This window comes from Triticum aestivum, chromosome 6B (genome assembly GCF_018294505.1).
Source record: "Triticum aestivum cultivar Chinese Spring chromosome 6B, IWGSC CS RefSeq v2.1, whole genome shotgun sequence".
NCBI lineage: Eukaryota > Viridiplantae > Streptophyta > Magnoliopsida > Poales > Poaceae > Triticum > Triticum aestivum.
Genome location: NC_057810.1, coordinates 168,230,021 through 168,239,032, shown reverse-complemented (window position 1 = coordinate 168,239,032; position 9,012 = coordinate 168,230,021). Strand labels below are relative to the sequence as shown.

The 9,012-nt window shown below is 43.5% G+C and overlaps 1 long non-coding RNA gene across 10 annotated transcripts; it reads left to right on the top strand.

Moving 5' to 3' along the window:
* Positions 1-243: 243 nt before the first annotated feature.
* Positions 244-7,309, top strand: LOC123136389 (uncharacterized). 10 transcript variants are annotated; one of them, XR_006466881.1, is made up of 8 exons: positions 244-827; positions 900-1,114; positions 1,358-1,524; positions 1,881-1,949; positions 2,243-2,626; positions 5,275-5,344; positions 5,441-5,487; positions 6,953-7,309. It is a non-coding gene; the product is annotated as an uncharacterized lncRNA (long non-coding RNA). The 10 variants fall into 10 exon arrangements; XR_006466877.1 differs by adding an exon at positions 5,848-6,179 and having other exon boundaries at positions 244-1,114; positions 5,275-5,303; XR_006466878.1 differs by adding an exon at positions 5,834-6,179 and having other exon boundaries at positions 244-1,114; positions 5,275-5,303.
* Positions 7,310-9,012: the final 1,703 nt, after the last annotated feature.

The window sequence follows — 9,012 nt, the reverse complement described above, 5'->3', positions numbered from 1 at the left end:
GTGTGATGCATTTAAAACAAAAAAGAGGCTAGCCAACTCACCTCCAGAAGGCTCCCCCGATTAGGTCATTCGTGGCCGTCAGATCGGGGTAAAAATCCCACCTCAGCTCTCCTCATCCGTTAGATATTCACTGTGTGTGTCACCTTGCTGTTTCTTTCACGTGTGTATGACGAGTGGGCCGCTTCGTCGATGGGGTCGCGATGTGTTGGCCGGGTGCGGGATGAAACGGTACGATTGGTCATTCATCCCGAAAAGCCCATTGGTCGCCCAAACCCACAGCCGCATGCCCCCGCCTCCTTCCTCCCTCACTCGTCTCAGCCGCACGAACCCTAGCCGCCGCCCCACCCGCATCCGTCCTCCATCCCTGGTACGAGCTCTTCCTCCTCTGTCTATGTCTGCCCCGAGCTCTTCCTCCTCCGTCCTCACATGCTCCACCCCGAGTCTCTTCCACCCCACCCGGACTTCGCCTCATCCGTTCGCGCACCAGTTCAAAGGGCAGGGCCAGAGAGCCGTGGCGAGTCCTTGGGAGAGGAGAGGAAGGCAAAGGCGGAGCAGAGGAAATCAAGAAGGTCAGGGGGCGATGGAGGGAGCGCACGGCCGAACGAACCCTAGCCGGCTAGCCCCCAACCCGCAGCTCCCTCCTTCCCGCAGCCCCAGGAGCTCCGCCACCTCATTCGACGAGATCCACCGCCTCCCCAAGGTCCTTATCCACCCCAGGTCGCGAGGAAGCCGCGGAAGGAGGAGATCAGCTGGGCGTCACCGGCCGGAGAAGGAGGAGAGGCGCGGATGCCAGCCAAGGAGGCAGATCGGCTTGCCTCTACTGCACCGTGAGTGTAGCCGCTGCCTCTGCACCCACCTTGCTCGGCCATCATGGGAGGACGCTCACCATCGAAGAGCAGCCGCAGGTGCGACAACATTACAAGAGCTGCAGCCAGTAGGAGGTGATGATGCGTCGCCCCATTGAAAAGAGCAGGGCGGCGGATTGGATCGAGGGTGCCTGCATGGCCACGCCACTGCTGCCGCCTGGAGTCGCCTTGGGCGCCGCTTCGAGTGACCTCCATCGCCGCCCCGAGTCAACTCCACCACTGCCGCCAGGAATCCCGTCCCCGGTGAGGTAACTTCCTCTGAATCACTGCTCTTACTGGTCTTCTTGCCCTGCTTATTACACGTGTGATGTCTGCGTGCTTGCTGTTGTTGTGCTGCGTGTGTGCTTGCTTGTTGTGTGCGTACTTGCTGGCTTGTTGCTCGGTGCTTTCTCTGGGTGTTGGGCTGCTGATGGCCTGATGTTGATGCTTTGCTGTAATGAAGCTACGAAGCTATGCGTTGTTGTATACTGACTTTGTTGCTTGCTGGCCAGGGAGTGAGTCAAGTGACATACAGACACAAGAAATATTCAGTTATGAGGATTGAAGAAATTAATGATCATTCAGTCATTGAGGATTTGAGAAGAGACATCAATGCTCCAGTAGAGGTGTTATTGAAGTTGTGGCTGTCAATAGTCCTTTTATTGATGCTAAGTACATGGTAAGGAAATAATGCTATATGACTTGCATATTTTTTGCTATAAGAACTTGTGCAACTGAAACTCAAAGTTTAGGTGTTGAACTCATAGTTTTGCAATAGTTAGTTTTGTACTACTTTGTATCAAAATTGCATCAGACCATGTTGCACTGTATTTCGAGCATAGAAAAATTACTTAACACCTAATTTTGCGCAATTGGGTTCCTACTTTTTTCTGGTATTAGGTGCAATGACAAAAATCATCCAGTGGGATGTTCTACTGCATCGGAATTTGACAAATTTAATTCTGCCATTATATTCTTTCCTTCACTGCTCAAGTTAACACCCCCTCCTCCCATTTGTTGGTGGCCCCTTTAAAGGATCCATTGAGATCGTGGATGATTCAGTATTGGAGATTAATGCGAAAAGATCACAACCACAGGCGAAAGGTAAATATGCCAGGGTTAGCTAATTGTTTGCCATATTAGTGCGGTTGATATATATGTCGTGGTTTCTAAATATGCATGACATGTTGTGCTGAAATAAGGACATGTGAAGCAATGAAGTCGCCAAAGTAACATTATTAGTTAATAATTGGTTTATAGTTTAGAGCCCCATGTTTTTCGCACATTCATACTGACATATAATAGCTTATAAGCGCACGCTTGTTGTACATCTCGAGTATTGCTTGTTCCTTCTCTTATTTTGATTCTTATGTTCACATGTTGATTTTCTGTCATAGAGGGAAAGGAGAAGTCTGAATGCGCCAACAAGTAGCGACCAATGAGCTGTCGTCTATGGATTGGCTAAGCGAGGAGTTGTCTTGCGCTGCAAGGGCATCTTGCAGATCGATTTCCTTGGTTTGATGTGTCTCAGATTCTAATTAGTATTTAATTTCCTTGGTTTTAACTTATAACCGGACAAAAATTGTTATTGCACCTGAATATTTGATTATGAATCTAAGTTATGGGAAATAGGTGGAGTAAGAGGAAATGAGGCGTTGTTCGATGGGGCCTTGCCACGGTTGCCTTGAGTTTTCGCATCGAAGCACCACTTTGTATGGCTAGACTTCCATGGCTACATAGAGGGTCCCAATCTGCAGGCAAGCTCTTCTTTTCATCTGCAGGTTACGCGTCATCTCCTCTGTTTTCGAGTCGAGCGACTAGTCGCGACTAGTCGTCGACTAGTCGACGAGTCGCAAGAGCAGGAGCGCCTCGGGCTGGCGACTCGACTCCTCGCATGAGTCGAGCGACTCGAGCGACTAGTCTCGACTAGTCACGACTAGTCGCCAGAAGTGAGTCGAACGACTCAGTTATTTTGGGCCCCCAACAGTTTTTTGGCCCATCAGCCCATCCCAGCACTGGAAATATATAGATCGATCCATCCCCCGTCACCCTGACCTAAGCCTTTCCCTGGCGGCTGCCTTCACTCCTCCCCTGTGCTCCTCCCCTTCCTCCTTTGGTTGCTGCTGCTGCTGTGCTCCTCCACTCCTCCCCTGTGCTCCTCCCCTACTGCTTAACTCACGTCGACTCGTCGCCATGTCGACTCATCGACCGTGAGTCTAGACTAGTCACGACTAGTCTAGAGTCGCTCCCCCCGAGCGACCCGTCGACTCGTCGACTCGAAAACATTGGTCATCTCCACCTCAATGAGACTTAGTTTGCGCATTAACGACTATAGGTTTCTTAATGTTTTGGAGTGGTTCAGTCGTGTATTTCTTTGCGCCCATGTTCGCTTCAGTATTCCCTTCCAATTCTCACACTATGGTTGCGGCTTCTTTATTTATGTTGGACTGTTCTGTGAATTGCCACCATGACACTTGTTGAAAATAGTGTTGTCGGGTGATAATCATTCTTGGCAGTGATTCTTGAAAATAGTGTTGTCGGGTTCCTCATAGAATAGTATAATGCTAACAGGGCTGGGGATTCCAAAAGCTGGATATCATCGCTACAATAAGATTTCTGTACATTGATACTACTGAAACTAAATTGCCTTTTCCTAATTTCTATAAACTTGACTGGAAACGTTAAGTATCAAATATTCCCTCCGGCCCATAATAGAAGAACATTTTCAAGTTGTTTTAGCTTGAAAAACATTCTTAGATTATGGGACGGAGGGAGTATTAATTACTCTAGAGTTCTCATACTGAAAATAGGCACATAATTCAATCGCTGAAATGGTGTATATGAGTTTATCTTACCTTTGGGAGGAAAGGCACAAAAAAGTCTTCATCCATAGCAAGAAGGTTTAGAACCTGCAACCATCGAGCGCTCATTGATTTAGTTGTGTTAGAAGGTAGGTGACTACATATATTGGGCTGAACACCTACCTTTAGTTAGTTGGCATAAGGTGACATAGCAAAGCTATCTAATAACAAGGAGGTACAATAGTAAATAACTGTAGAAGAATCCTATTGCTTATTGTACGTGATGTGATATGAAGAAGTTTTGATCTTGTGAATAATAGTAGTGGAAGATATGTGCTATTATATCTTGTGAATAATAGATGTGAACATGAATTTTTGCTGTTTTTTCTGCAGAATAAACCACATAACCTACAAAGCATTTGATTTCAACAAGTTATACACTGCAACGTTTAGTAGCCAGCTATTGTGTTTTTCTGGAATTGCTATCCTCTAAATCAAGAAAGTGTTTGAATGGACAAATATCTAAATAAAAAATGCAAACACAATCAAAACCTTAAGAAGTACTCTTGGAAACCCAGCTTATCCTTCTGCATTAAACACCGGAACAAATGTTCATGTTCGAGTCTGCTGTGAACCTAACTAAGATCAGCAAGAAAACAATGAATACATAATTTCCTCTCTAGCTGTTGAATCAGAAATTATGTAAAAGCGTTGAGAGCTCAAATGAGAATTCTACCAGCTTTTGAAACGGTTAGGAGGCAGATGATTACATACATTGTGGCATCGTACTATCAGCATGAGAACCCAATTCCAGCTACTTAGCATAAGATGATATGGCATAATCAACTAATAAGAAGGGGCTGCAACCATAAATAATTGTAGAAGAAACTGGGTGTGCAAATGCGTGGATTCATAATCCTATTTGCCTATAGCAGGTGATGTTATGTATAGAAGTTTTTATTCTGTAGGTTTTCTTTTTGTTAGAACAAACAACAGTAGCAAGATATTTTTCTCATATATTTACTGCTGTTGTAAGATAATATAATGACCTGATTTTTAGCATAAATTACATAATTAGAAGGCGTAGGTGTATCTAGGATGTGTACTTCCTCGTGAACTAAGCTATCTTTGCTGGAAGCATAAGTACCTATGAGTGCCATTGTGCATGATCTGTGTTAATTTTCTTTTGCAAGGCGATGTACTTAGGTGATAGCACGTGGAATCACGAATTGCACATGGGTACGCTGAAAGGAAAGAATAGGGAAGACAGATGTGCACGAACCTTGTCTGAATCTGCCTTTTCGTTGGACTCTGAGCGATGGCTGGTTTCCAGAGGGAGATGGCCTGACTGAGCCATCGCTTACGCGGGCGCGTGTAGCAGAACCGAGCAGGTCCCCCCTACCGCTTGCCCCTCTCATCAGCCTGCTCCTTCCCCCTGTCGCCGGCCTCCTCCCACTCCCCTGCAGCTCCACCCTATCCCTACAGGAGCGCCAGCTGCAGCTCTGCCCCCGCTGTTCGCAGCCTCCCATGCCTTGCGACCGAGCCATCTCATTCCAAATTGCGACAATGATCTTTCTACTCATGAGCAGTCCTTTTTTATACTGAATTTTGGTGCATACTGTATGCAGACAAGAAGGCCTCCTCGGACATTAAAAAGGTACGACTAGGTAGCAGTGGAAGTGCTCCGTTCAAAAACAAGTAATATCTCTGAATTATTACACTAGAATGTATGCATGGTAAATACCATGACCTTACTAATTTACATCTGTCCCCTTCTCCTTTTCAACTTGGCAGAAGCTCTACATATGCAAATGGAGGTTCAGACACATCTCCATGAACAGGTATAGGTGCCTTCTCTGTTCCTGGTTTAGAGCTCTAATAGGTTGGTGTTGTTGTCGGCACATATTTCTGATAGTAGGAGTATTCTTTTTCTTGCTTCACAATAATTACTGCACTTTGTGTATATATGAACCCAAATCCATATTTAAATGGGTGCTAAATGTTTTTGCGGCATCGTGGACTTTGGAGACTAGCGCTTTTATAGTATTGTTACGGACTCTGTTTTTTACTAAACAAAATTGATTCAACAACACTGCCCTACTGTTTTTGATGCACAAAATTAGTCAATCAACACATTGGCCTGCTGAAAATCAACACATTAGACTGCAGCCATACTAATTACTGCAGAATATGGTGGTCAGCAAAATCTACAAGAGCATCCGTCCTAGGTGTAGAATAACAAGGGGCGTGTGCTGCGAAAAATTAAGAGAGGGGGACAATGAAAAGGAGTTGCTTCGACAATACATTTCTAGACGACCTCAATGCGGTGCTCAGGGTGGCAAACGAAGAGGCGCCCAACGTCCTTGTGGTGGAGATAGGGGAGGAGTTGGGCGTCCTCGTGGTGGAGAACAGGGACGCGCCAGCGTCCTCGCGGTGGAGAATGGGGAGACGACGTGCATCCTTGCAGTGGGGAACGAGAAAGCATATCTTGTTCCTGGAAAAATATAGTGCAGTGTGGTGCTTTCGGTTGATAGTAAGTTGACTGCCAATTTCACAGCTTTTACAGTTTTAGGAGGTCCTGCAAGATTATTTTGCATTGTTATCATAGTGTGGTGTTTCCGTTGATAGTAAGTTGACTGCCAATTTCACAGCTTTTACTGTTTTAGGTGCTGCAAGATTATTTTGCATCGTTACCATATACTCCCTCCGTCCCAATATTCTTGTCTTAGATTTGTCTAGATACGAATGTATCTAATACTAAAACGTGACTTGAGATTTTTAGATTATTCTATCATGAAGTATTGGTTTATTATTGAGGTAGCCTTAGATGGAGGAGCTGAATGCAGTTTTTGTATCTTTTTTCAAAGTCCTGAATGGTCCCATGAAAATCCAAGTATGTGCAGTTTCAGAGCCTATTACACTATAGTAGGAAAAAATGGTATTTAGGTTATCGAAGGCTCCAATTTTGTCTATTATATAGATTATATAGCTTTGTGATCGAAGGTAGGTTGTCACATAGGGTTTGTTGCTTGTGAAAATTATATACGGCCATGACCATTAGTCCCTGACAAAATAATCTCAGCTCATGTTACTAGGATCAGGGAACCACCATTTTTCTGAAACACGCCGCATCTCATGTTCCTACTTTCCCAGCTACAATACTATGTACTTCATTCTTACCTTTGCTTTTGGAAGTTATATCGCTTTCTTTTCCCTCATAAACTTGCTAATGATATTGGCGAAGTAATCCCCACTTCAGATTTCCCATTGAATGAATAACTAATTTAGTTTATTCAAAAATTGTAGGTCAAGAGCCATGAATAGGAGCAAGGCATCACACTCCAGCTCTGAGAAGAAAAAGATATGAAGACAGAGATAGATCAGTGTTTTGCTCCGAAGCAAAAACATTTTGCATGTAATAATGAATTATAGTTTACCACAATCTCTCTAAAACAGGCCTACCTATTACCAGTCCGTTGCTTGCCTTTTTTAGGAAGTATGACTCAGTTGTATATATTTACATTTGTGTTGTTTAGTTGTGGTTTGTATGCTTGAAAATATGTTTTAGCCGAGCTTGAAAATTCTTATGTGCAGTGAAATTGTATGTAACACTTTGTAAAGAACAAATGAAACATGTTTCAAATAACTCATAGTCTAAATCGACACCTTGTGCCATTCGACATCATAATCATAAATGGTTGCTAAAGAGTTTGAATTGGTAAAGTGGTTTCATCTGCTGTTTCAAGTCTGGACTGTTAACCTAATTCTCAAAACACTTTGTGTTTGAAATGAACATTGTGCTATATGGTGTAATGGGCCATTTGTGTCACCAGTTGAGTACGCTTCTCCCGCCCAAAGGAGAAACCGAGGAAGAAAAGAATTGTTCCTGGACCAGGCTAGGTATTTGGACGGCCCACACAAAGAATTGTTCCTGTATCGGGCTAGGTAGTATATGGTCCTTTCAAATACCTATGCCTCCTTATGCACAACATAGAGAGGTTTTAGCACATGGAAAATAAAACCACACAAAGAATTGTTCCTGTATCGGGCTAGGTAGTATATGGTCCTTTCAAATACCTATGCCTCCTTATGCACAACATAGAGAGGTTTTAGCACATGGAAAATAAAAGTTTAGTGCAAACACTGCTAAAGAAATACAGCCGCAAACACATGAATTTTTGTCAAACTCAGATTTCTCGGTGTGATAACCATATTTTCAACTAAAAAAAAATGCTTCCTTAGCTGGTCTATGCATGTTATAGAAATATGATTTTTTTCAACTCAGGTTTCTCAGTGTGATAAACATATTTTCAATATAGTATGATTTGACACATGGGCTTTCTACTATAAATATTGAATATGTCGTTGCAAAATGAAACTATTTTCATCGACAACATGTCTTTAGCGGGTCTCTGCGCCATTTGGCGCAATGGGTCAACTAGTATTGTATAATCATGCCCACGGATACTTGAGGTGATAATGGAGTATCTAGGTGACATTAGGGTTTTGGTTGATTTGTGTCTTAAGGTGTTATTCTAGTATGAACTCTATGATAGATTGAGCGGAAAGAATAGCTTCATGTTATTTTACTACGAACTCTTGAATAGATAGAACAGAAAGGATAACTTTAAGGTGGTTTCGTACCCTACCATAATCTCTTCGTTTGTTCTCCGCTATTAATGGCTCTGGAGTGACTCTTTGTTGCATGTTGAGGGATTATTATATGATCTATCTATGTTATTATTGTTGAGAGAACTTGCACTAGTGAAAGTATGAACCCTATGCCTTGTTTCCTACCATTGCAATACCTTGCTGTTTTTATTATTTCAGATTACAAATACCTTTATCTACTGTGACGCCCGGGTAATCAAGCTACAGTAACCCTGCGCTAATGATGCCACGTCACCTAGGTTACTGTTGGTAAACTCGTGTTAGTTCAAAACGATTCAAATTCAAATTTAAAATATAGGCAAACAATAAAAGTTTTTCAAATTTTAAAACAAAAATGTTCGGGAGATGCCATATTTTACATAAGTCAATATGGTGTAATAGACACAATTTTATAAAATGTCTAAATAATTTAAACTAATTTAAAACAGAAAAGTAAATAAATAAAATAAAAGAAAACAAGACTAAAACAAAACAAAAGAGAAGAAACCCCCCCGGGGCTCCGGCCCAGCAAGCAACCGACCCAACTGGGCCACGACCTGCCAGGCCGACCCAAATCCCCACCGGCCCCAACCGGCCCACCCCGTGCCCCATAACCTCTCCCCCACTCTCCCACGGACCCACCGACACTCCCCCGCACCCCCCTCGCAAAATATCTCTCCCCCTCTCCCCCGATTGGATCGGGATCGAGGGAGGAG